The sequence below is a fragment of the Microcebus murinus genome, chromosome 6 (genome assembly GCF_040939455.1).
Source record: "Microcebus murinus isolate Inina chromosome 6, M.murinus_Inina_mat1.0, whole genome shotgun sequence".
NCBI lineage: Eukaryota > Metazoa > Chordata > Mammalia > Primates > Cheirogaleidae > Microcebus > Microcebus murinus.
In genome coordinates, this window is record NC_134109.1 from 95,840,269 (window position 1) to 95,866,068 (window position 25,800).

The 25,800-nt window shown below is 44.4% G+C and overlaps 1 protein-coding gene across 3 annotated transcripts in view; it reads left to right on the forward strand.

Annotated features, from left to right (window-relative positions):
- The first annotated feature begins 643 nt into the window (after nt 1–643).
- FAM81A (family with sequence similarity 81 member A) overlaps nt 644–25,800 on the forward strand; it is a 95,475-nt gene continuing 70,318 nt past the window's right edge. Inside the window, exons 1-2 of one of the 3 annotated variants that reach the window (XM_076004429.1) lie at nt 644–714; nt 13,929–14,039. The gene's annotated coding sequence lies outside the window, so the exon portion shown is untranslated. Of the gene's footprint in view, nt 715–13,928; nt 14,040–25,554; nt 25,652–25,800 lie in introns of those variants that run through there. The other 2 variants (XM_076004431.1, XM_076004430.1) reach the window with 2 other exon arrangements.

Below are 25,800 nucleotides of genomic sequence, written 5' to 3' on the forward strand. Positions count from 1 at the left end.
GTCAGTACTACTATGCGTTTTTCAGAAAACTGAGGCTTAGAGAGGTTAAGCTAAACTTATCTAAGTTTACAGAATTTGTGAGTGCAGCTGCTGAACTCAATACCGCACTAGCTGTTAGCTCTTAACTGTTCAGTAATACTCAGCGCCCCCATCCCCAAAGCGTCCTCCCCTGCCCACGGAGGGGTGTGGGGAGGAGGGAGAGGGACTATGAGAAACCACAGTGACTCACAGTGACTGAAGGAGAAACGAACTACGGGTCTTTCCTGGTGACCCAGAGCCAACAGGGAAACGGGTAACTAATTAACCTGGGAAACGTCCCACATCCTGTGTTCGAAAGAAAGCAAGCATTTTAAAAGTTAGAAAATGAGTTTGAACAATGTTACATTTAAACAGAGCTCAAGTAACAGGTATTTCTTTAGTGTAGATTTTCCACTAGGTTATTCATTTGGCTTTTGAAAGTTACATTAAATTACAGTGGCTTTTAGGTTATTTTATTCTAAGGTTTTGCTCTAGGAGTGAACCCCAACCCCAGTCTCAGAGGCGAGGGAGGGGCAGGGAGGAAGCACAGAGCACTGGCTGTGATTTGCTCTGGGCGAAGTCACCCGAGCAGGGGACATGGGGAGGGAGGGTTCTTTCTGTCTAAGGCAGCGGGGAGCCCAGGGCTGGACGCTGAGAGTAGCAGGATGAACATCAGTCTTCAGCAGAAACAAAGTGGTATGTATGCCTCTTCCCAAAGGGACCGCTAGAGTTCCCTCCAAGAAAAGGTGACAAGCAGGTAGGCTTCCGGAAGCATGAACAGGGGAAGGAAATTATTCAGAGTATTAATGGGAATTTAAACATAGGCCTCAAATGCAACAAACTCAACACAGCTGCACCAACTTCTTTAGAGCAGGGAAAAGAAAAAACGTGTAGGAAATGTTTCCACCCTCTCACCCTCCTGGGAATGAAATCACCTCCTTCCACCGGGAGGAATGAAATATTTTAACCTGTACCTGCCCTAGGTTGGGGCACCGGATTGAAATCTGCTGCAGCCCTTGCTAGAGTGATCAGAGAAGAATGGAGGAGGAGGGACTGTCCCTGTAAAAAGAAAGTGGGAGAATAGGATAGAATGAGCAGGGAGGGGGAGAGGGGAAGGACGATGAGGAGGAGAAGAAGGCCATTGATTCCGGGGGCCGTTAGCCCAGAGCTGCACTTGGGTTCAGCTTCTCTGGTCCACCCTGAGTGTGGATGTTATGCTGGAGAGACAGTCGGGGCTCAGGAGTGGGAACGGGCACTGGATTCCTAAGAGGGAGCAGTATGATTGCAAGTTTGGGGCAGTTTAGTGTCTAGGAGTTTCGTTGGGAACAGAAAAGACTTGCTGCAGCATGATGAGTCTGGGAAGCAGAGGCAGGTGGTTTGTGAAGGGGAAACTGTTTCTTCCGGTCAGAATTCATGTTCCCACTCTGGAGGGTGGCGTCTGGACCAATTGAAATACAGTTCCAGGCCAGGCGAGGTGGCTCACGCCTGTAATCCTAGCACTCTGGGAGGCCAAGGCGGGAGGATTGATTGCTCAAGGTCAGGAGTTCGAAACCAGCCTGAGCAAGAGCGAGACCCCCGTCTCTACTAAAAATAGAAAGAAATTAATTGGCCAACTAAAAATATATAGAAAAAATTAGCCGGGCATGGTGGCGCATGCCTGTAGTCCCAGCTACTCAGGAGGCTGAGGCAGGAGGATTGCTTGAGCCCAGGAGTTGGAGGTTGCTGTGAGCTAGGCTGATGCCACGGCACTCTAGCCTGGGGACAGAGTGAGACTTTTGACTCAAAAAAATAAAATAATAATAAAAATTTAAAAAATACAGTCCCAAAGAAAGATTACAGTGGGTCTCCGTCCCTGCACCTTCTCTGCTGCCATCTGCTGTGGAGTGGCCCGAGGGAAGTTCTGGGCGTCAGGGGTGGGAGGGCAGAGAGTCACCTCAGGCTGTTCTGAACTTTCCTCTGTTGACATTAAAATCAGCCATGTGCGGGTTGAGAAATGTCCTCCCTGGGCCTTTTGCAGGGAGAAAACTGGAGAAAACCAAAAATTAAGGAGTGAGAAAACTCAGTTGACCACACCGGCCCTGTGTCATAAACATATTACCGAGGGTGAGGGTGAGGGTCAAGAGAGAGAAACCAAAAAGCTTCAGTTTCGTTACAGTCACCATTCCCACGGCACAACACACAAGGCCACAGGGTACAGCACGGGGACCAGTCACCAGGCAAAGGGAGAGGGCACCTTGGGACAAGCACCTTCATTGTGGTCTCCATGGGAAGGACCTGGTGAGGCAGAGTAGAAGAGTTAGGTTTAGCTAATTTGAGTAAATTGAGCTCTGGGACAGAGGGGCTGTCCCTAGTTGTCTGGTTCCTGTCCCCAGGCAATTAGGGTAGGCGTGTAGTGGCCCAGGAGTGTGACAGCCCAGAGAGGCAGGTGGTTGGGGGTGTGGGCTTAATTGGCTACTCAAGAAGAGGAACTAAGCACCTCTAGCCAGGGCCTCAAAATGAGTTGACAGTAATAAAAAAGAAAGAAAAAAAAAACAACTGTAATACACTCTGTGCACTGAGGAAGTAATAACTAATTTCCTTGTTTTAGGGGATATAAACTTGGGAAAAAAATATAAGGTCTCCCCACTTGGCTGGGCACGGTGGCTCACGCCTGTAATCCTAGCTCTCTGGGAGGCCAAGGCGGGTGGGTTTGCTTGAGGTTAGGAGCTTGAAACCAGCCTAAGCAAGAGCAAGACCCCGTCTCTACTATAAAATAGAAAGAAATTAATCAGCCAACTAATATATATAGAAAAAATTAGCTGGGCATGGTGGCACATGCTTGTAGTCCCAGCTACACAGGAGGCTGAGGCAGAAGGATTGCTAGAGCCCAGGAGTTTGAGGTTGCTGTGAGCTAGGCTGACGTCATGGGATTCAGTCTAGCCTGGTCAACAAAGTGAGATTCTGTCTCAAAAAAAAAAAAAAAAGTCTCCCCACTTAAGCCTAAGTTTGCAAACAGAATTCTAAGCCATTACCTTATTTTAGCAGGCAAGATTCTTGTTTCAGCCACGGGTAATTTTAATTAAATTAAACATTAATTTTAATTTTTCAATGCTAATTTTTTAACGGGTAGGCGGCTGTTTTCAATTCCTCAGGAAACCTATTTGCCTGGGCAGCCCCAGCTTCCTCCCAGCTGTTCTTACCATCCTCCCAGAAGGGAGAGATGAGGGTCCATCTGTTGTGAGGCTCTGACAGGTAGAACAATGCCCCCTCCCCACACACAAAAAAGATGTCCACATTCTAACCTTATGAAGGGGTGAATATGTGACCAGAGGGGAGGGAACACTTTCCCTCTACCCTCTGAGGGTTCGAAAACTGAGTCTGTGAAATAAACTGACAACAGGTAGATTAATGGAAGAAAAAGTTTACAAATTTATCACATGTACAGGAGTATCACAGGGAAGAAAAGTGAATCCCCAGTAAACCAGTGAGATTTAGGTGCTTACATATCCTCTTTGTAGGGAAGAGGGGAGCAGGGATGTAGGCAACTTATGGGAGAGTAAATAATTTGGGGGAAAGATGAATGGGCCCTTAGAAGAACAAAGTTTGTGTGGCTGTGGGGTTGACTGCTCGTCTCCTCTGCTGTGATAAGAGTCAATCTTCCCAGGTGGCTGAAATTTCGGGGGAATTAGCAACAATTGAGTTGTTCTGGAGGATCTGTATTTAGGCAGATAAGGCGAATCCAGAGAAATCTTCTCTCTGCATTTGCTGTTTTTTAAGTGCCACCAGCTCAAAGTAATCAACATACTAAAGTGTTGTGGGGTGGCATTTCCTCAACTCCTTCATTACCTGGCATGGTAAAAGAAAATTAAGGTTGCTAACCTGCTAATCTTGAGATGAGACCAATCCTTAAGAGTGGACAAGGAAGGCAGAAGACAGGGTCAGAGAGATGCCTTGTGGAAAAGACTTGACCCTCCCGTTGCTGGCTTTAAAGACAGAGCAAGGGGCCACATACCAAGGAATTCAGGGAGCCTCTAGAAGCTGGAAAAGGCAAGGAAACCAAGCCTTTTCCAGAGCCTCCAAAAAAGATTGCAGTCCTGCCTACACCTTGATTTCAGCCCAGTGAGCCAATGCTGGGATCTCTAACCTACAGAACTGTAATATACTTCGTTTGTACAGTTTTAAGTCAGCAAGTTCATGGTAATTTTTTTTAATGGTAGCAAAAGGAATAGTACAGAGATTGGGAGGGGTTTGGCTGCCCTTGGGTGACAGAAGGATTCCCCCATTCAGAACCACTCTCCTGTACCTCGTGCTTCCCAAAACATTCTATACCCATGATTTGTTTTTAAGCAGAAATGGATTTATTAAGGGACACTCAGTAGCTTACAGAATCTCTGGGAGGGGCACAAACCAGGCTCTGGAGCACATAGCCAGGTATGACACCCAACCAGGCCATGGGGCTGCTCTTCTGAAACATTTAAAAAATCTATTTGTACATATGCTTTGAAACATTTCAAACCACAGATAAATGGAAAGAGCAGTAGAATGAACACCCATCTGTCCCAGTCTTGGTTTAGGTTTCTGCAGAAGGAGATCCTGAGAGAATGTGGGTACAGGTGGTTTGTGCGTGTGGGGTGATCCCAGAAAGCACAAGGGAGAGAGTGCAGGACATGAGACAGGAAAAGGAAAAACAGCAATGACATGTTCATTAACGAGACAGTCACCACCGAGGCCACCTGGGCCTCAGTCCTGCTGGGAACCCTCTGGGAAACAAACCATGCATGACATGCCTCACAGTGGTCTCACCAGGATGGGGGAGGCCGGGGCTTTAACCCGATGCCTCCTGCCCCCTTGATGGAATCAACTACCTCAGTTTACATGTTGTGCCTAATGAACAGTGTTAGCAAACTTCCTTGTGCCGGAGAAAGCCCTCTGGCAGAGAAGCAGTGAGATGCATCATTTGAGGGGTGAAGTCTTCCCATGGCAGAAACTGGGCACCAGAGCTGTGCGTTAACTCAAATGGGGGCCGAGGGGCCATGCGGTGCAGCGACGACATCACCTGCTACAACCCTCCTGAGGTTGACTGCAGACATCCTGCCACCACCTGCACTCTCTCTGTGCACCCACGCGTGCAGCAAATGCATAGTATTTACCACGTGCCAGGTACCGTGCCTCTATTAAACCCTTTCATCCGCCCAGTGACCCCTATGAAGTAGGTATCCAACAGAGATGGTGGCTAGAGCACACTAGAACCGTTCCAAAGAGTGCTGGAACCATTCTATTTTAAAATGTCATTATGCCAGAAATGACATCTTTCGCAACTATTTGAACTTATGGTGAAAAATTTTAGATGCCAACTTAAAAATATACATGGAGATTGCATCGTCTTGCAAAATTCTTTCTGCAAGGAAGCAGCCAAAGAGTTTGTAAACCGCCGTGTCCTCGACGTGTGCAGTCGTGCCTGCATCTGGTGGCATGCCCAGAATCACGGAAGGGTTGGTGGGGGCTGGGGTGGGGAGGGGGGCGGGGAAGCAGTTGAGGCACTTGCGTGGTTACCCTGGAAGGATCCTGGGAAATACATTTTTTAAAAGGAAAATCAGAGCGAGGGACGCTATAGATAGAAAGTGAGTTCAGCGCGCCGAAGATCCAGATGGATGTGCGCTCAACACCCAGGCTTTGCTCTTCAGCATCCGGGCTCTGTCTCCCCCACGTCTGTGGATGCCAAGCCAGTGGCTCAAGTGCCATCCCAAACTGTCACCTTCCCTTTTATAATGACTCGATTTTCTTTATTTTTATTTTTCTTTATTTTTATTTTTTTGAGACAGAGTCTCACTCTGTTGCCCAGACTAGAGTGCCGTGGCATCAGCCTAGCTCACAGCAACCTCAAACTCCTGGGCTCAAGCAATCTTCCTGCCTCAGCCTCCCGAGTGGCTGGGACTACAGGCATGCGCCACCATGCCCGGCTAATTTTTTCTATATATTTTTAGTTGTCCAATTAATTTCTTTCTATTTTTTTATAGTAGAGACGGGGGTCTCGCTCTTGCTCAGGCTGGTTTCAAACTCCTGACTTTGAGCGATCCACCTGCCTTGGCCTTCCAGTGTGCTTGGATTACAGGCGTGAGCCACTGCGCCCGGCCAATGACTCGATTTTCTTAACGTTGCCTCTGCGAGCTCTAAGTGTTAAACTTACTTTATGATCAATGTAGCTATGTCTAATAATAATAATAATAAGGATTCATTCTACTTTACCAGGAAGACATTAAGCAGGCTGACACATTTTTCTGTTCTAGAGAACCAAATGACTATGGTAGCATAAACCTCACAGTGTAAGCACACTGAGCTGTGAGATAGTTCTGAGGTTGTGACAATAGGTGAGCCACAAAGGAGGGGGTGACAACAGTGACAACAGAAAACCTACTTTATGTGCAAAAGAAGTGCGTTGGGTGTAATTTATCCATACTGATTTTTTTTTCTTTTTAAAGAATCTGTTGCCTGGGCTACAGTGCAGTGGCATCATCACAGCTCACTGCAACCTCACTCCTGGGCTCAAGAGATCCTTCCACTTTGGCCTCCCAAGTAGCTGGGACTGCAGGTGTGAGCCACTGCACCCAGCCTACCCAAACTTATTTTTACAACCAGTCATAATCCATTAGCTATAACTCCACCTTTCACATTTTAGGAAACAATCCCAGGAGTAAGCAAGCTGGTTCCATGGTCTCTTGTGAATCTGTTCTCTCCAAGAGTAAGCAAAGAAAATTTAAGAAGGTTATTAGAATTTGGCCTAATAATAGCTCAACCCAGGTTGCAAAAGTGTTTCTCAAGGTTGCTACAATGTTCAATTGAGTTCATTTATTCAGCTATTTTACCTCTACGTGTTATTGTTCATTTTATCCGGACATGATAGGAAAAACCCTAAAGAATAACTTTTCTTGCTCTGATTCCTTCTTCATACCTGGTAAGGAACAGATGGGCAAAGAGCTTGGGCTTCGAAGCCAGACAAGCAAGAGGTTAAACCCAGGCTCCATCACTTACTAGATGTGAAGCTTGGATAGGTTATTTAAATTCTCTGAGTGGTTGGTCCCAATGCAGTGGTGTTTACAACTAATTGATCACTACCAGTTACAGATTCTTTTGTTCCTTCTCCACTCCCACTGCTTCATTTGACCAGCCTTTAAAATATAAATAAATAAATAAATTCTCTGAGCTTCAGTTTCCTTTTCTGCAGAATGGGGGTGATGTTTCCTCCTCCCAGGACTGCTGTGATGAATCAACAAGATCATGTGGGCCGGTGCATGCCTATAATCCTAACACTCTGGGAGGCTGAGGAAAGAGGATTGCTTGAAGGTCAGGAGTTCGAGATCAGCCTGAGCAAGAGTGCGTCCCAATCTCTACTAAAAATAGAAAAGATTTGCTGAGCAACTACAAATAGAAACAAAAACCCAAAGCAAACAAACAAACAGACAAAAACAGGGCCATGTGTGCCAAGAGCCTAGTCCATCGCTATAGAATGAATGATGGCCAGTATTATAATATTATTGTCATCATTATCCTTCTGACCTGTAATTTGTTTTCTGAATAGACTCACTCTAAAAGAAAAAAAAAAATCTTATTCAGTAGACTGACACAAATCTTCTGGCTGGTTTTATCTTTAGCTGCAAAATCAGAAATTGGTATTCTCATTTTATTTTATTATTTATTTATTTTTTTCGAGACAGGCTGCCTCATTCTGTCACCCAGGCTAGAGTGCAGTGGCATCATCATAGCTCACTGCAACCTCAAACTCTTGGGCTCAAGTGATCCTCCTGCCTCAGCCTCCTGAGTAGCTGGGACTACAGGTGCGAGCCACCAAGCTGACTAATTTTTCTATTTTTTTGTAGAGATAGTTTCTCACTCTTGCTCAGGCTGGTCTTGAACTCCTGGCCTCAAGCAATCCTTCTGCCTCAGCCTCCCAAAGTGCTAGGATTACAGACATGAGCCACCACGCCCTCCAGGGTGATCTATTTTTTTTTTTTTTTAAATTCTGCCCAGCAAGACAAGAAACCTCTCAAGGGTAAGGGGTTCATGCAACTTAAACACATTTTGGGTGTCACTACCCAGCCCCTTCCTCTCACACCACCCAGCCCAGAGCTGGACTCAGAGTGAGTGCCTCCTGTATACTTGATTGATTCGCAGAGAGCAGACCTGATGTGGTGGCCTAGAAAATCCATTGCAGGATAAAAATGGAGAATTGCTCCTTAGGGACTGCCATCTAAGAAGCAGGGCAAAAATGTTCCTGCTGGGAAATTAAAATGCAAAAAGCAAATAGAAGAAGAACACATCTCTCCCATGCAGCTTCTAGCTCTGATTCTGGGGGTCCTCATTCTACCTTTGTAAATTTAAATGACCAGGACATGCCTTTGGTCGCAGTGTCCCTGAGCCATGCCACTGTGACCGTATGTAGGTGGGACATCCTTTGGTGGTTTTATGACACTCTGTTCTGCTTCCTGCAGTGATGAGAATTAACTTCATTGTCTAACGAAATTAAGCAACTCTTAACTAAGGGAAGCTAAATAGCAACTGGTATTTTTGGAGGCTCTTTCAAATTAGGACACCAGGGTTTAATGGAAAAATAAACACATTTATTACTGAATATCAGTTGGATATTATTGCACATTGGTTATCAGTCTTGAGAGAACTTTCCCCATTGTTTCTTCATTTTTATTACATTTCTTTGCAGTGTTTTATATGACTTATTGTATAATCAATTAGATATTCTTTATAATTTCCAAATGGCATGGTATTGATTCAGGATCTTTTATAACACAAAATTCCAGATTTTTTTCTTTTTCTTTATTAGGGACAGGGCCTCGCTGTGTTGTACAGGCTGGAGTGCAGTGGCATCATCATAGCTCACAGTAGCCTCAAACTCCTGGGTTGAAGCAATCCTCAGTCTCAGCCTCCAGAGTAGCTGGGGCTTCGGGTATGCCCCACCATGCCCTGCTAAAGATTTGTTCTCAATGATTCTAATGACCAGGGTTCCTACCACTGGGACCACTATTTCTCATCCAGTGAAGAAGCCTCCTGAAGGCTCATGAAGACTCACACTCTGTTCCATTCTCTAGGCTGATACTTCTCAGACTTCGATGGGCATATGAATCAGCAGGGGATCTTGTTGAAATGCAGATAGATTCTGGTTTCTTAGACCTCAGGTGGGACCCTTGATTCTACACTCCTAACACAGCAACGGGGCTGATGCTCCTGTTGATAAGACCACATTTGGGGTGACAATGTTCTAGGTAGATTTGGAGTTGGGCAGAAAGGCAGGTCCCTGAGAGCCTGGCCAGAGATTCTTGAATGGAAGCTGATGTGGTTCCCATCACTGGAGGTCAGAAAGGTCCTTAAGCCCTAGACGTCCCTGCTTCAAAGGCAGGACAAGCTGGGGAAGACCTTAGTTTCTGGAAGAAAATGGGTAATTTCTTCTTAGGGTATAGTAGGAAACCGCTACTGGCTGGGAGCTCTCCCTGGTGCTGCTCTTAAGACTCCTCTCAAGTCTGCATTCCTCACAGGAGCTGCTCTTGGATTTCTGCTCTTTCATCTAAAACATCAGTCTAAATCCTTACTTGTACCTGTGCCCTGCTTTGACTTTGCTGCCTAACTATACCTCATATTTACTGCTGGTCTATACCCTGGAATCCCTGGTACTATCTAGGAGAAAGTACTGAGGTTTTTAAGCTCTTATCCTTGGGGACAGATTTTCTAAACGCTCAACCTTTATCTACCTATCTATCATCTATTTATCTCTGCTTTAATTTGATGTTTTTGACCAGGAGAGGAAAAGAACCTTGTGGCCATATCCTCATAAACAAAATAAGACACATAGTATGTGCCTTGCACATAGCAGATGTTCAATGCATTCTTTTTTTCAGAGGAGTGGAATTTCACATAACATAAAATTAACCACTGTAAAGTGTTCAATTCAGTGGCATTTGGTATGTTCACACCTCTATCTGGTTCCAAAACATTTAATGCATATCTTTTGAAAGCTGCATGAAAGTGAAGTTAAAGATTATTTGAGCAATTTATAAGAAATTTCTGTCATTTATTGATTTCACTAGGCAATTTATTAACTCTTACAATTGTAAATTTCTTAACTATGTGAATACTTTTTCCCTTTGTTTTTTATTTACCTATGTAGTCATGATAATAATGATAATAGCCATTTTTTGTGGAATGTCTACTGCATGCCACACACATTGCATATTTTTTCTTTTCTTTCTTTTTTTTTTTTTTTTTGAGACAGAGTCTCGCTTTGTTGCCCAGGCTAGAGTGAGTGCCGTGGCATCAGCCCAGCTCACAGCAACCTCAGTCTCCTGGGCTCAAGCAATCCTTCTGCCTCAGCCTCCTTAGTGGCTGGGACTACAGGCATGCGCCACCATGCCCGGCTAATTTTTTTCTATATATACATATATTAGTTGGCCAATTAATTTCTTTCTATTTATAGTAGAGACGGGATCTCGCTCTTGCTCAGGCTGGTTTCGAACTCCTGACCTTGAGCGATCCTCCTGCCTCTGCCTCCCAGAGTGCTAGGATTACAGGTGTGAGCCACCATGCCTGGCCTGTATATTTTTTCTTATTCAGTCCTCACAACAACCTAAAGAGAAAAATATTATTATTAACTTCTGGTAGAAAAGAACACTGCAGCTCAGAGATTTTAATTAACTTTCCCAAGACCACACAGGTATCATGTAGCTCAGCTGAGGTTTAATTCGAGCCAGTCTGACTCAGGACTTGACCTCTTAATCACACGTAATAATGTCCAGTGTGGACACAAACTTATTATATGTAACAAATATAAATTATGGAGACAGTTAAACTCTCAGCAGGCAAGAAATTGGATACATCTAAACTCAAGATTAAATATTTAGAAACATGGAATGAGGAGATGCTAATGAAATACCAGAAATCTTCACAGAACCATTCAAAAATCAAGGAGGCTTTTTGCTGAAAGTTTTTGATATAATTTAAGAGACTTGTATTTAGTTACTCACCTGTCAGGTTTTTAAAATTTATGATTTATAACTATTACTTTCTCTCTTGCATCACTGATTTCTCTCCTTTCACTGGATCATTCCTATGAGAAAGAAAACCTACTCTAATATATTCTATTTTTAAAAAATACCAGCCTGAGCAAGAGCAAGACCCCGTCTGTACTATAAATAGAAAGAAATTAGCCAAACAACTAAAAATAGAAAAAATTAGCTGGGCATGGTGGCACATGCCTGTAGTCCCAGCTACTCGGGAGGCTGAGGCAGGAGGATCGCTTGAGCCCAGGAGTTTGAGGTTGCTGTGAGCTAGGCTGATGCCACGGCACTCACTCTAGCCCGGGCAACAGAGTGAGACTCTGTCTCAAAAACAAACAAACAAATAAATAAAGAAAGAAAATAAAATAAAATAAAACAAAATCACTTCTCTTGACTCTACATGATCTCTTTCTGGCTACCTCCCCATTTTTCTGGTCTTTTTCACTGTAAAGCTTCTTGAAAACATCGCCTATGGTCATTACATCCTCATTCACCTCCCATCGTTTCCTCAGCCTCCTCCAGTAGAGATTCTGTCCTCTCCACTCCACCAGAACTGCCCTTGTCACGGTTCCAGTGACTTCCATGTTGCCAAAGCCAGCGCTCACTTTTTGGGCCTTAACTTTTTTTTTTTTTTTTTTTTTTGAGACAGAGTCTCACTTTGTTGCCCAGGCTAGAGTGAGTGCCGTGGCGTCAGCCTAGCTCACAGCAACCTCCAACTCCTGGGCTCAAGCAATCCTCCTGCCTCAGCCTCCCAAGTAGCTGGGACCACAGGCATGCGCCACCATGCCCGGCTAATTTTTTCTATATATATTAGTTGGACAATTAATTTCTTTCTATTTATAGTAGAGATAGGGGTCTAGCTCTTGCTCAGGCTGGTTTCGAACTCCTGACCTTGAGCAATCCGCCCGCCTCGGCCTCCCAGAGTGCTAGGATTACAAGCGTGAGCCACCACGCCCGGCGGCCTTAACTTTTGAAACTTTTCAGCAGCCTTTGTCTGGCAGACCAGTGGGTCAACACTGTTTTTGAAATTCTTCTTTTGGCTTCTACATCATCACACTCTCCCGGTTTTCTTTCAACTACATGGGCTTCTTCTTATTCACCTCCTTTCCTGGTTCTTGGTTCTTGATTTCTGGCATCTGGCTCCTCCTTCTCTGCCCCAGGGCTTGGTTCTGAGCCCCTTGCATTTCCCCACATGCACATCTTCCCTAGATGATCTTGTCTAGACCCATGGCTTTAAGTACCTCCTGCATGCTAATGCCAGTCAAAAGATAGCTTCTGCTGAGGCGGGCAGATCAATCAAGGTCAAGAGTTCGAAACCAGCCTGAGCAAGAGGGAGATCCTGTCTCTACTAAAAATAGAAATAAATTAATTGGCCAACTGAAAATATATAGAAAAAATTAGCCGGGCATGGTGGCGCATGCCTGTAGTCCCAGCTACTTGGGAGGCTGAGGCAGGAGGATCACTTGAGCCCAGGAGTTTGAGGTTGCTGTGAGCTAGGCTGACGCCACAGTACTCTAGCCTGGTCAACAGAGTGAGACTCTGACTCAAAAAAAAAAAAAAAAAGATAGCTTCTGCTCCAGTTCTCCCCCAGACTTCAGACTCAGCTCCAGCTGCCATCTTCAGCTCCAGCTGCCATCTTGATATTCCTTGTCAGAGGTTTAGTAGGAAGCACACACTTAACGTGTTGCAGACTGGGCTCCTGATTTCTGCCCCTGAAACTGCTTCTCCCACAGAGTTCTCTGTTTCATAAATGGCACCAACCATTTACCCAGTTGCTTGGGTAGAAAAAGAAAAACTAAACAAAACCCTTGATTTATCTCTCCTCCTCCCCTGACTAATGCCTCACAAGCCTGCTTGACTTAACCTCTATGTTATATCCAAAGTCAGTCCAATCCTGTCCATTTCTGTCCACCTCCATTTTCCTTGTGATCACCATAGTCCAAGCCACGTTCATCCCTCACTACTACAATAGCCTAAAAACTGTTTTCTCTCCTTTCTCTTACACCCCATGTAATTCATTTTCAAAACAACCACCAGAATAGATCAGATCAGGTTACTCCTTTGCTTAAAACCAGCCCATGACTTCTTCTCTCAAATAAAACCAAAACCTGGCCAGGTGGGTACAGTGGCTCATGTCTGTAATCCTAGCACTCTGGGAGGCCAAGGAGGAGGGATCACTTGAGGTCAGGAGTTCAAGACCAGCCTGAGCAAGAGCAGGACGCCATCTCTACAAAAAAAAAATAGAAAAATTAGCCAGACATGGTGGTACCCGTCTGTAGTCTCAGCTACCTGGGGGGCCTGAGGAAGGAGGATCACTTGGGTCCAGGAGCTTGAGGTGTCTGTGAGCTATGATGATGCCACTGCACTCTAGCCTAGGTGACAGAATGAAACCCTGTCTCAAAAAAAAAAAAGTAATAAAAAAAGGCCATGATTTATTGCAAAGTATTTTATGCTGCAAAAAGGTTACCAAAAATAATTTTTTATCAAAGAAAACAATTTTATAAACTTGATGGCTGCAATAGTATTCCCCAACCAGTCATTAAGTATAAATAATTTGTGCACTATATTGTGCTAGTCGCTACGGGAATTTTTTTAAAAGTGATTTATTGCACAGCTGGGTTCTGGCCCTACCTGTGTCTCTGCACTGTTTCTAGTCATAAAGATAAAATGTACCACACATCCATGAGGCCAGCAAGCAGGTACATCTAAGTAATGGTTAAGAGCTTGTGAAGGTCAAAAACAGTATTTGTAAAAAGCCTGGAAAGCACTTGGGCCAAAGCTGTGGTGAGTTTGGAATGGATAAAGAGTTAGCACTTTTTGTCCTCAGCCATTTTTTTTGTCTCTCTCTCTCTCTTTTTTTTTTTTTTTTAACAGAGACTCTCTCTGTCATCCTGGCTAGAGTGCAATGGCATCATTACTGCAACTTCAAACTCTTGGACTCAAGTGATTCTCCTGCCTCAGCCTCCCAAGTAGCTGGGACTACAGGTGTGTACCACCATGTCTGGCTAATTTTTCTATTTTTTGTAGAGACGGGGTCTCATGCTTGCTCAGGCTGGTCTCGAACTCCTGAGCTCAAGGGATCCTCCCGCTTCGGCCTCCCAGAGTGCTGGGATTACAGGCTTGAGCCACTGCACCTGGCCTCTTCAGCCACTCTTCACCATGGCTTGTGATGCAGTAGGGTGTCAAGATCCATTGGGAAGTATGTCACACATTGTTTATCTCTAATAATAAAATGCCAAACAATAGGACTGCAAGGAATGGTCACACATAGGGACCAAGAAGAGGAAGAAGGTTTCCAGAGAGAACAGTGAGGAAGAAGCAGAGATGTAAAGGTGAAGACAATGTCAGAGAAGGGACCGGTGAAAAGATGCAAGGACAGAAAGGTTCAGGGGGATAAATGCTGCAGAGGGTCAAGAAAATTTAGTGAATAGAAGGTCACCGGTGATCTTCAAGAGTATTTATTAGTTATCAGATTGCTGTGGGCTAAGAAAAGCCTGGATGCTTGAGAAATGCAAGAAAGTATGGGCCGGGTGCAGTGGCTCACGCCTGTAATCCTAGCACTCTGGGAGGCTGAGGCGGGCGGATTGCTTGAGGTCAGGAGTTTGAAACCAGCCTGAGCAAGAGCAAGATCCTGTCTCTACTATAAATAAAAAAAGAAATTAATTGGCCAACTAATATATATAGAAAAAATTAGCTGGGCATGGTGGCGCATGCCTGTAGTCCCAGCTACTCTGGAGGCTGAGGCAGCAGGATTGCTTGAGCCCAGGAGTTTGAGGTTGCTGTGAGCTAAGCTGACGCCATGGCACTCACTCTAGCCTGGGCAACAAAGTATGACTCTGTTTCAAAAAACAAAGAAAAGAAAAAGAAAGGTGTGGATCACTCTTCAGAGAAGTTTGAGGAAGGTGAGAAATAATATCGCTAGAGAGGTCTCTCTCTAGTGCCAAGTGGATGTTTTAAGATAGGAGAAAATAGTCTCTGCGTTTAAATATATTATTGTAGCGCTGAAACAAGGGAGAGAGCAATACCTCGTTTGCACTGACTGGCTCAGTCTAAATTCTATGATTAATTTTATCATCAAATGAAATTATTTGTTTCATCAAATAAAAGAATTCTTGCATTCAACAAAGGTGGGATTCAGATCTTGGGACATTATTCTCTGAATAACCAACTAAAAACTTGAGCTATGCCAGGCGTAGTGATGCAAGTCTATAATCCTGGCTACTCCAGAGGCTGAGGTGAAAGGATTCAGCCCAGGAATTTGAGGCCAGCCTGGGCAACATAGCAAGACTCTGTCTCTAAAAAACCAAAAATACTTGGGTTAACATGATATTTGTTATCATTTAACATGATATTTGTTATTCTTTATGCCTCTCCTTTGTAGGTTTTCTTTGTTGATAATAGTAACAGAGAGTTAAGGAAATCCTTTTTACCCTCATTTATGTGGAAAAATAATGGATTTTTCATATGTTTTGAATAAACTATAATTGGTTTAGTTGTTTTTGCTAATAATTTCTCTTTATTTGCAGGCTCATTCTCTCAAATATGTTTTGCTTATGAAGTTATTGGTGTCTATCCATCTCATAAGGATTTTTTAAAGTAACTACAACTAAGGCAACTAATATTAGGAAGATATTTTCTATTAGTGTTTATATCTTAACTTAAATAATTGTGGGTGTATATAGGAGGGAAAATTCAATCTTGAGGTGTATTTACACAGCACACAACTGAGCCTTAACATAAAACTACTTACTAGAGAGTGGAATCTGAAATAAAGGAGGCTTTGTACGAAGAGTTTATGGCTAGAAATTCTAGAATAACCTCATAATAAAATTGATTTATCCAAAACCCAGTTCAGTGGTAAGAGAAGCATTATGGAGAATTCTATTACACGTTGATATTGGAAAAATGTTCTTTCCATCAGTTTTCAGAAAAATTGGCCAAAACACATACATGTATAGTCTTTAAGCTATTTTGAAGATTGATGTTACATTGGCTCAGTTCAGTCTAATTCAGTTAGCATTCATGGACTACCTTGTGTTAGCCAGTCATGACACCACGGTTTAGACAATGAAACCCCACACAAGCTGACACTCTTGTTTTGGCTTCTTTGCCAAGTAGTGCATTATTGGATCCTTGTAGGAGAACTAAAAGGCAGCTTGCACTTCTGTTCAATAACAAAAAAGAAATGGCAATACCCACCATGTGAGGCTGTGCTATGTAGTGCCATGCCAAGCCATATTGAAGCCAGGCAAAGGAAATTAAGAATATTGATCCTGTCCTTATGGAGAATTTTTATATTTTATTAATCATGGATTTTTGGCATCAAATTTTATTTTTAAAATATTTCATTAAGATATTACTTATCTGGATCACTAAGTTTTTTTAGCACTCCCTTAAATTTTGTACCTTAAATTTTGCCTCACTCACCTCCCCTCGGCCCTGGCACTATAGATAGCAAGTGTTTAGACTCTGTGCTTACCTGCAGTATTTCATCACTTCCTTGTAATAGTTCGTGAGTAAACTGAGGCTGAGAGGCATTATGTGACTTGTCCTAGGTCCCAAAGCTGTTAAGTGTTAGAGCTGGAATTTGAACTTGTGCCATTTTGACCACAGCTGCGCCTTTAACCAGGTGTTAACTTGCCTTCCAAGAACCAAATGAGTCTAAAGGAGGCAAAGGGCATCACAAACTTTAGCAGGTAAAGTGTATGGCGCAGTGAGAACTAAATAAATGCTGTTTCCTTTCCTCCTTCATTTCCCAAGGACAGCACATATCGAAGAATATGAATAGTAAAATACAAAAATTATTATTATTATTTTTTGAAACAGAGTCTCACTTTGTTGCCCAGGCTAGAGTGAGTGTCATGGCATCAGCCTAGCTCACAGCAACCTCAAACTCCTGGGCTCAAGTGATCTTCCTGCCTCAGCCTCCCAAGTAGCTGGGATTACAGGCATGCGCCACCATGCCTGGCCAATTTTTTCTATATATATTAGTTGGCCAATTAATTTCTTTCTATTTAGAGACAGGGGTCTCGCTCTTGCTCAGGTTGGTTTCCAACTCCTGACCTCGAGCAATCCGCCCGCCTTGGCCTCCCAGAGTGCTAGGATTACAGGCATGAGCCACCGTGCCCGGCCTACAAAAATTATTTTGAGGAAGCAAATTAATTTTAACATTCTCTCTGATTTCTTACACCTTCACCCCAGGTCTACCCTCGCAAAGAAGTGAAGATTTAGTATAATTATCCAGATAAATCCGATAAAAGAATCTTTAGTTTGAAACATACAGAGCCAAAAATATTTAGGGGAGCAATTTCCTAAATAAAGAAACTGAGGCAAGTTTGTTACGAGTACATGCTTGCCAGGAAAAACATATAGAGTGATGTACTTTTAAAAAATTGTAATTAATTGATAATACATATCCTGCACTTAAAGTAAAATTAATATTATGCAGTTGCTCTTAAAGAGAAAAATATCAAGTGTAATCCTCTTTGTTTCCCCTCCCACATATGAATACACTTTAATCATTTTCATGCACACATCAGGTTTCCCAAGGCAACATGAATGGGTTTGCAGAATGGGTTCGCTGGAGCCCCACATAGTCACGTTGTAGGTTATCATCACTGGAGAGCAAGGAAATAGCCTTTTCTTCTCCTGGGAAATAAAAATAATAAAATTGACACTTTCTGGCTGGGCATGGTGGCATGGAGGCTCACCCCTGTAATCCCAGAGCTCTGGGAAGCCAGGGTGGGAGGATTCTTGAGCCCAGGAGCTTGAGACAAGCCTGGGCAACATAGCGAGACCCTGTCTCTAGAAAAAATTTAAAAATTAGCAGGACATGGTGGTGTGTGCCTGTAGTCCCAGCTACTAGGGAGGCTGAGGCAGGAGGGTGGCTTGAGCCCAGGAGTTTGAGGCTGCAGTGAGCGGTGATCGTGCCACTGTACCCAAGGCTGGGTGACAAAGCAAGGCCCTGTTTCTAAAAAAAATTTTTGTTTTAAATTGACATTTTCTTTTTCCCCTTAAGGGAATTCATTCTGTGAAGGTGCTGGAAACTATATGTGCTTGGGCAAGTTATTTAATTCCTCTTTGACTAAGTGTCCTTACCCATGCATGAAGATATCGTAGAGCCTACCTCATTGGGTTATAATGGAGATCAAAGGCACTAATTCATGTAAAGAGCTTAAAAACACCTTTGTCATTATTTATAATATCATTTATGTCTAACATATACATTTTATAATTTTATTATTATTGCCTCTCAAGACCTAGTCAGAGGAGTGAGGACCTAATTAATGTTGGCTCAACTATTATATCTTACACAAAAAGACAGAATTTTTTAATTAGTCTGGTTGACTCATTCCTCACACTATTACTGCCATTGCTTGTCTTAGAATGATTCTAGGTATCCTTCTGGTGTCAGCCACACTCCAGAACCATCTCCGTCCCTTGCATGTGGTTATCAATGTCCTAGTCAAATGTCTGTGCAGCTCCTAATATCCTGGACCATTTGGGCTGTACCTATTACAAATTCCAAGGTCTCTCTTCTTCAAGAACAATGAGTGACATTGTCACAGTATGGTTTCTGCCTTGTTTTTCTGAATCCTTCCTGCCCCACTTACATGACTCAACCAAATTAAGTATCAAACGAGGCCCTTAAAAAGGGAAAGAGGACTATGTATTTGGTCCCGTGAGAAAGGGGGAAGTGGCATCCTGCCTGTTCCCACGGCTGGTTGAAGTCGTTCTTTCTCCCAGTGGACATCTCTGAGGATGAATGAGGCTGGCAATGGCGCTGAAGTCAATGACCGCCACCACCAGACAATTATCTGACCCCTGGCTTTCCATTGTTTGCTCTCAGGAGTAATGAAGTAAGATTTCAAAGCATCCCCCAAAACAAAGAAGATTGGCACCTTTCTAGTCCCATCACCTGACCCAGGCTCAGCCCTTTAAGTCTCATTCCTCCACCTGCCTGCCCTGTTCTCAGCACCAGGAGTGCATCTATTTCTGACTAGGACCTCTGCCCAGATCTCTTACATCAGAAGTTAGGGTTTAGCTTTCTATAGCTTATTTTTTCCCAAATCCAGTCAGAAGAGTGAAAGTCTAATTAATACCGGTTCAACTATTTTTATTTTACACATGGAGATAAAATTTGATAATTACAGCACTTAAAAGTCAACATTCTTTTTTTTGAACAGGTCTCAGTAACACATACAAAATTATTGCTAATTCATTAGAAGTTTAAAACCCAAATATTTCTAATACCTAACCTTAACATAATTGGTTTGACTCTTCTTTTTCCAAGAAAAGGTCTAGCCCTTTTCTAAGGAGAGTTAATAATGGTATCCGTAGGAACACTTCCACAAGAAATATCAGCTTTCCTTTTATTAAGTTTAAAGAAAGAGAATAATAAATAAAGCTTTAAAAAATCTTCAACGCAGGCATTTTTATGGGCAATACTGAAGGACAGGACAACCAATAAGGATGCTCAGAATAAAGCCCCTTAATGTGGCAGAAATTATACAAGAAATTTTCTTATCACTGAAGGTCATGAGAGTCTACATTGAACATAACTACCAAGACCCTGGTAAAGTAAATGAAAAAAAAAAAAAAAAAAGACACAAACCAAGGCAACTCATTTTGAAAGTTTAGAACACTAAAGATAAAGGCAAGATCCAAAATTTTCCAGACAGTAAATACACCACAAACAAAGAATCAGGAGTCAGAATGGCACCAGTTTTCCCAAAAGTAACACTAGAAGAAAGAACAGTACCTTTAAAATTCTGAAAGAAACTTATTTCCATTCTAGAATTCTATACCCAGCTAAGCTATCCATCAAGTATGAGGGCACAATAAATTTTCATGTATGGTAGTTCCCAAAAATGTACCCCATATCTATCCTTTCTCAGGAATCTACTGAGAAATGTTTTCTAGGTATGAGAAAGTAAATCAAAAAGTAGACATGGGTTTAGGAAATGGAAGATCCACCCCCAAGATAATAGTAAAGAGAATTCTCAGGAGTATGATAAAATAAAGTCCCAGGACTGATGTTCTGCAAGTCTGATGGAGAGCAACCAGTATAGAGTAGATTAAGAAGTGAAGCACTACAGGGAGGATACCCCCAAGAAAATGAGAGAAAGAGAGAGAAATAGCTTGCCTGGTATGTTGGATTATAGAGAAAGGAGTTATAGTTCTGCCAGAAAGTTTATAGATAAATTAGTGGTAGATACACATAAAGAACAAAGTCCGTGACCAGAAAAAGCACTTATTAATGCCAAGAGTTAAAATAAAGGTGTACAATCATACTTGACTAAGCCATGAACATTAGTCATAATGTAAACACATTACTGATTATTGGTTTAATAACAAATTATGTCATTATATTGAGAAGGGTAGGCATGAGAAATGTGTGTGGCAGAAGGTAGGTTGAAGCATAGAAGAGAGCTAATTTCCCATCTTCCATAGCAGGAAATGGATAGATAATGTCTAATACTGAAAGATCAAGAAACACCAGTATAAGCATGTTTGACTTTATAAACTAAGTTTCTTTGATACAAAAAAAAAGAAAAATCCAGAGTTATGAGAAAAATGTATAGAACATTTTAAAAGTACATGTACCTATTATTTTTAAAATCTTCTGTTTTTAAATGTAAGTCTTAATACTGCCTTTTTTCCAGGACATACTTTTTGTATTTCTATTTTGAGCTTGTTCAAAAGGTATGATCAACAAGCCACAATTCTTCCATTCTGGAATGTCCTTATAAAACCTTTTTTGGAGAACTTAAGACATTAAGAACTAATTTTGTTTAAAAGAACATGAACCCATTAACTGCATAGCAAATTGTTCCACATAGATTTTGATAACTTTCTGACAAAAAAAAATCAGCACATTGTTCGTAATGTCAGTTTTAGCCCATTAAAAATAGAATAATCAAGGTAAAGCCTATTTTACTAATAGAAAAATATTTTCATGATAGAGTAGTCATTTAAAGTATGATTTTCCTATGTATGTGTGTAACAATAATAACATCGTAGAGCAGCAAAAAAGAAAAAAAATATTTTAGCAAGTATTTTATAAGCATTATGAATAACAAAAATCCAGGTGACCTTTTTCCATGACTCAGTATATTTAAAATAATTACTTGCTGAACATATATTAAATGAATTATAATGCAACAAATGGACTCTGAGATTCAAAGACTTGGGTTGAAATTTAGGATTCATCTCTTACTAATTGGATGAGTCTCAGTAAGTAATTTTATTTGTTTGAGCCTCAATTTCCTCATCTATTGAGCACCTAGACCCTATTAGGCATGATTTTAGGCATGGGGGACACAGTAGTCATGGTGTGGTCTATGCTCTCATGGAACTTACATTCTAAGGGGAAAAATCATCAACAAGCAAGCAATGCAATTTTGGATAGTGATGAAGGTCATGGAGAAAAGGAAGAGAGCCAGGCCGGGCGTGGTGGCTCACGCCTGTAATCCTAGCACTTTGGGAGGCTGAGGCGGGCGGATTGCTCAAGGTCAGGAGTTCGAAACCAGCCTGAGCGAGACCCCGTTTCTACCAAAAATAGAAATAAATTAATTGACCAACTAAAAATATATATACAAAAAATTAGCCGGGCATGGTGGCACATGCCTGTAGTCCCAGCTACTCGGGAGGCTGAGGCAGTAGGATCGCTGAGCCCTGGAGATTGAGGTTGCTGTGAGCCAGGCTGATGCCACGGCACTCACTCTAGCCTGGGCAACAAAGTGAGACTCTGTCTCAAAAAAAAAAAAAAGAAAAAAAAGAAAAGAAAAGGAAGAGAGCCATACCATAGGGACTGATGTGAGCATGGTGGCTGGTTTAGAAAGGATGTGAAGGGTGGACTTATCTAAGAAGGTGGCATTTGTCTGACACCTGGATGATCTGAAATCAGCTATGTGATGATGTAGGGAAAGAGAATTTCAGGGAGAAGGAGCAGCCAGTGCAGAAGGTGAATGGCATATATGGTGGATAAGAAGGTTGTTGGGGGTGGAGCTTCAAAAAAGAGGGAAAGAAGGGTCCTAGATGGATTCAGAGCACAGTGTAGTTGGAGTCTGAAAGCCACAGTAAAGAGAGGTTTTTTTTTTTAGACAGGGCCTCGCTCTGTTGCTTGGGCTAGAGTGCAGTGGCATCATCATAGCTCACTGCAACCTCAAACTCCTGGGATCAAGTGATCCCCCTGCCTTCGCATCCCAAGTAGCTGGGACTACAGGTAGGAGTGACTACAGGCACGTGCTGCCACATCTGGCTAATATTTCTATTTTTTTTTCCCTGTGGAGACAGGGTCTTGCTATATTGTCCAGGCTGGTTTCGAATTCCTGGGTTCAAGAGATTCTCCTACCTCAGCATCCCAGAGTGTTGGGATGATAGACACGAGCCATCACACCTGGCCAATCTTGGGTTTTTGTTTTTTTTTTGAGACAGAGTCTCGCTTTGTTGTCCAGGCTAGAGTGAGTGCTGTGGCGTCAGCCTAGCTCATAGCAACCTCAAACTCCTGGGCTCGAGCGATCCTCCTGCCTCAGCCTCCCGAGTAGCTGGGACTACAGGCATGTGCCACCATGCCCGGCTAATTTTTTATATATATATCAGTTGGCCAATTAATTTCTTTCTATTTATAGTAGAGACGGGGTCTCGCTCTTGCTCAGGCTGGTTTTGAACTCCTGACCTTGAGCAATCCGCCCGCCTCGGCCTCCCAAGAGCTAGGATTACAGGCGTGAGCCACCGCGCCCGGCCCAATCTTGGGTTTTTAATTAAAGTAACACACACACACACACACACACACACAAATCCATCTCCTATAGTAAGTTACAATCAAACGGATTCTGGAAAAATGGATATTGCATTGCAGTTTAGCCTACAGAAACAGTACAAGAAATTGGAAACAAACTAGCGTAGGCATGAATCATTGTGCATGAAATTTCTTCCCTTCAGGATTGAAAACAAACCACCTGGAGAGAAAAAACGTAAGTCAGAAGTGGGAAGCAGTGGGCCTGATTCAAGATCACTTTGAAACCTCAGTTCATAGTGAGAAATTCATGTTTTCAAAGAACTACACTTATTTGTCTTATCATGAGTGAATCTTTTTAAATATTGGATTTTATTTGTTTTTTGTTTGTTTGTTTGTTTGCTTTTTTGAGACAGAGTCTCACTCTATTGTCTGCGCTAGAGTGCCATGGCATCAGCCTAGCTCACAGCAACCTCAAACTCCTGGGCTCAAGCAATCCTTCTGCCTCAGCCTCCCGAGTAGCTGGGACTACAGGCATGTGCCACCATGACCAGCTAATTTTTTCTATATTTTTTTTTAGTCGGCCAATTAATTTATTTCTATTTTTAGTAGAGACAGGGTCTCACTCTTGCTCAGGCTTGTCTTGAACTCCTGACCTAGAGTCATCTGCCCGCCTCGGCTTCCCAGAATGCTAGGATTACAAGCGTGAGCCACTGCGCCCAGACTTTTATTTGTTAATTGGTATGATTTTGAGAAAGGAAATTCAAGGCAGCTTCTATAAAGGGTGCATACATATGGCAGGAGCCCCTCACCTTCCAGGGCCTCTCCCTCCCTATCCTTGAGAGTGAAGCAGTCTTGTAGAAAATAAAATATCAGAGTGTCTTTGAAGGTCATGAGAAGTAGGAAGAGGGAGTTTCCTCTGTTTTACAGGCACTCCATGCTGAGGAATATATAAGGGTCCCTCCTAGGGAGGCGGGAAGCTTTGACTGGAGGGGGAGGGGCAGGATGGGGGGCCCAGTAGTGAGGAGCAGTGAAGAGAGAGGGGAGGCTGAGGCAGAGGGGGCCGTCATGTGCCCGTCTAAGATGCACACTCTACGCACTGGAAGGCAACGCGTTGGAGACAGGCACGAAACATATTGAATCTTTTTCTGGACTCTCTGTGATGGGCTCTGGGTTTCCATGGGTGATTTCTGGTAATATTAATACCTTCGCACCTTTCCAGAAATTGTGGCAGTTACATATGTTTTGAATGTATTTAAAGTGGCAGAATGTCACCGGGAAATAGAGTGATACTGTCACCACCACGACATAGGATTCTATTCAATATGTATTTACCGAGAACATACCCCGCACCAGCCAGTGGGAATCTGGCGGAGAAAAGGAAAGAATAATCCTTGAGCTTTCTACAGCGCTCCAGGGATGCTGTTAGCTCAGGTCTCCGCATCGCTGGAGTAGAAAGGCCACGACTCTCCTGGTCACCATGGCAGTCTTGCATGTGTCTGTGATGGCTCGATTAACATATGCCAGGCTAGCAACTCCATGAGCGTAGACAGTGATGTCTCTCTCTCTCTCTTTTTTTTTTTTTTCCTTCTCCACCGCTGTGTCTTACGGCTGAGCATAGTTGCTGGCACTTGGCAAGCATCCAATAAACACCATGGACTGAACGCACGCTACAGATGCAGTAGCCCGTTGCGGGGGGCAGTGTCCCGTTCCATAGGCGGGGAAGCAGCCGCAGCTCACCCGAGGCCACACACAGATCGCTGCCGGAGCGAGGATTCCCCAAACGGCTCAGCCTCACTCCGCAGCAGCTCGCGGGGCTGTCGCGGGCAGGCAGACGGGACCACCTTGCGCAGGGCAAGGACCAGCGACTGCGACGGAGGTGGGAACCTGACGCGGGCGAGGCTGGCGAAGGTGGGGGGTCCCCAACTCCGCCCACCGAGAGGAAGCGAAAGGATGAGCGAACCGGCTAGGGCAGAATCACAACGAGAATCCCAAACCCAGAGGGAGGCGGAAAGAGTTCGGGCGCCTCGGGAGGGGCGCGAAGCAGAGGGAGCAGAAAGGCAGGGGGAGAAGGGGGTTGTTAGCAGTTCTCTCTTGCGTCGTGTCTGCTGCGAGGAGACAGGCGCGGTCCTTGGTCTCAGCCGCAGGTGTCTAGGTGATTCATTCGACGACAGCAGCCCCCGAGGGTTGGTTCACCTGCACAGGTGGGGCGACGGCGCGCGAGCCGAGGCCTAATCAATGAACTTCTCCCCAGGTTTTATTTTCGGGGGGGCTGGGGGCTAACTAATTTTGTGGGAAAGACGTTTGGTAAATAGGGGATGTCAGGACTCTGGGGAGAATCACAGAGCCGCAACCACGGTGGCTGTTATCTTCATCAGGCACCCTTTCGACACCTCTCCCTTCGAGTCAGGCAGCCCTACGCCGGGGTTTCTGTCCCAGCGAGCGAAATCCCCGCCCGCCGACTCCGGGCGCGGGGCTGCGGGCGCCGCGGGGACCGGCCGCGCGGCGCGGAGGCTATTTTGGGTGTGGGAACGCGGCGGGAGGAGGGGCGGCGCCGGCAGGCTGGGCGCGGGTGCGCGGGGAAAGCCTCCAGCTCGGGCTGCCACGGCAACCGCGTCCAGGCAACGCGCCCGGAAGCGGCTCGGGCTGCGCGCGGCGGCTCGCGCCCCCCGCCCGGGAGCTGCGAACCCGGCCGGGCCGCGCGCGGGGCCAGGCGGCAGGCGCGCGCTGATTGGCCGGCGCTCCCCGCGGCGCGGGCCCGCAGCCGGGCGCCCTGCTCAGCCAGCGCCCGCGGCCGCCGCACCCAGCCGCGCCGGCGAGGACATGGGCGGCCGGGGCGCGCCCGCCCCCCGCGCCGGTGAGTGCCGCGCCCCGGACCCCCGGCCGCGCGTCCTGCGGGTCCGGGCGGCGGGAGCTCCCCGGGACGGCCGGTGACCTTGGGGCAGCCGCTCAGTAGACAGGCGTGGGGGAGAGAGGGAGCTGCGCGTGGCCCATGTGACACGCCGC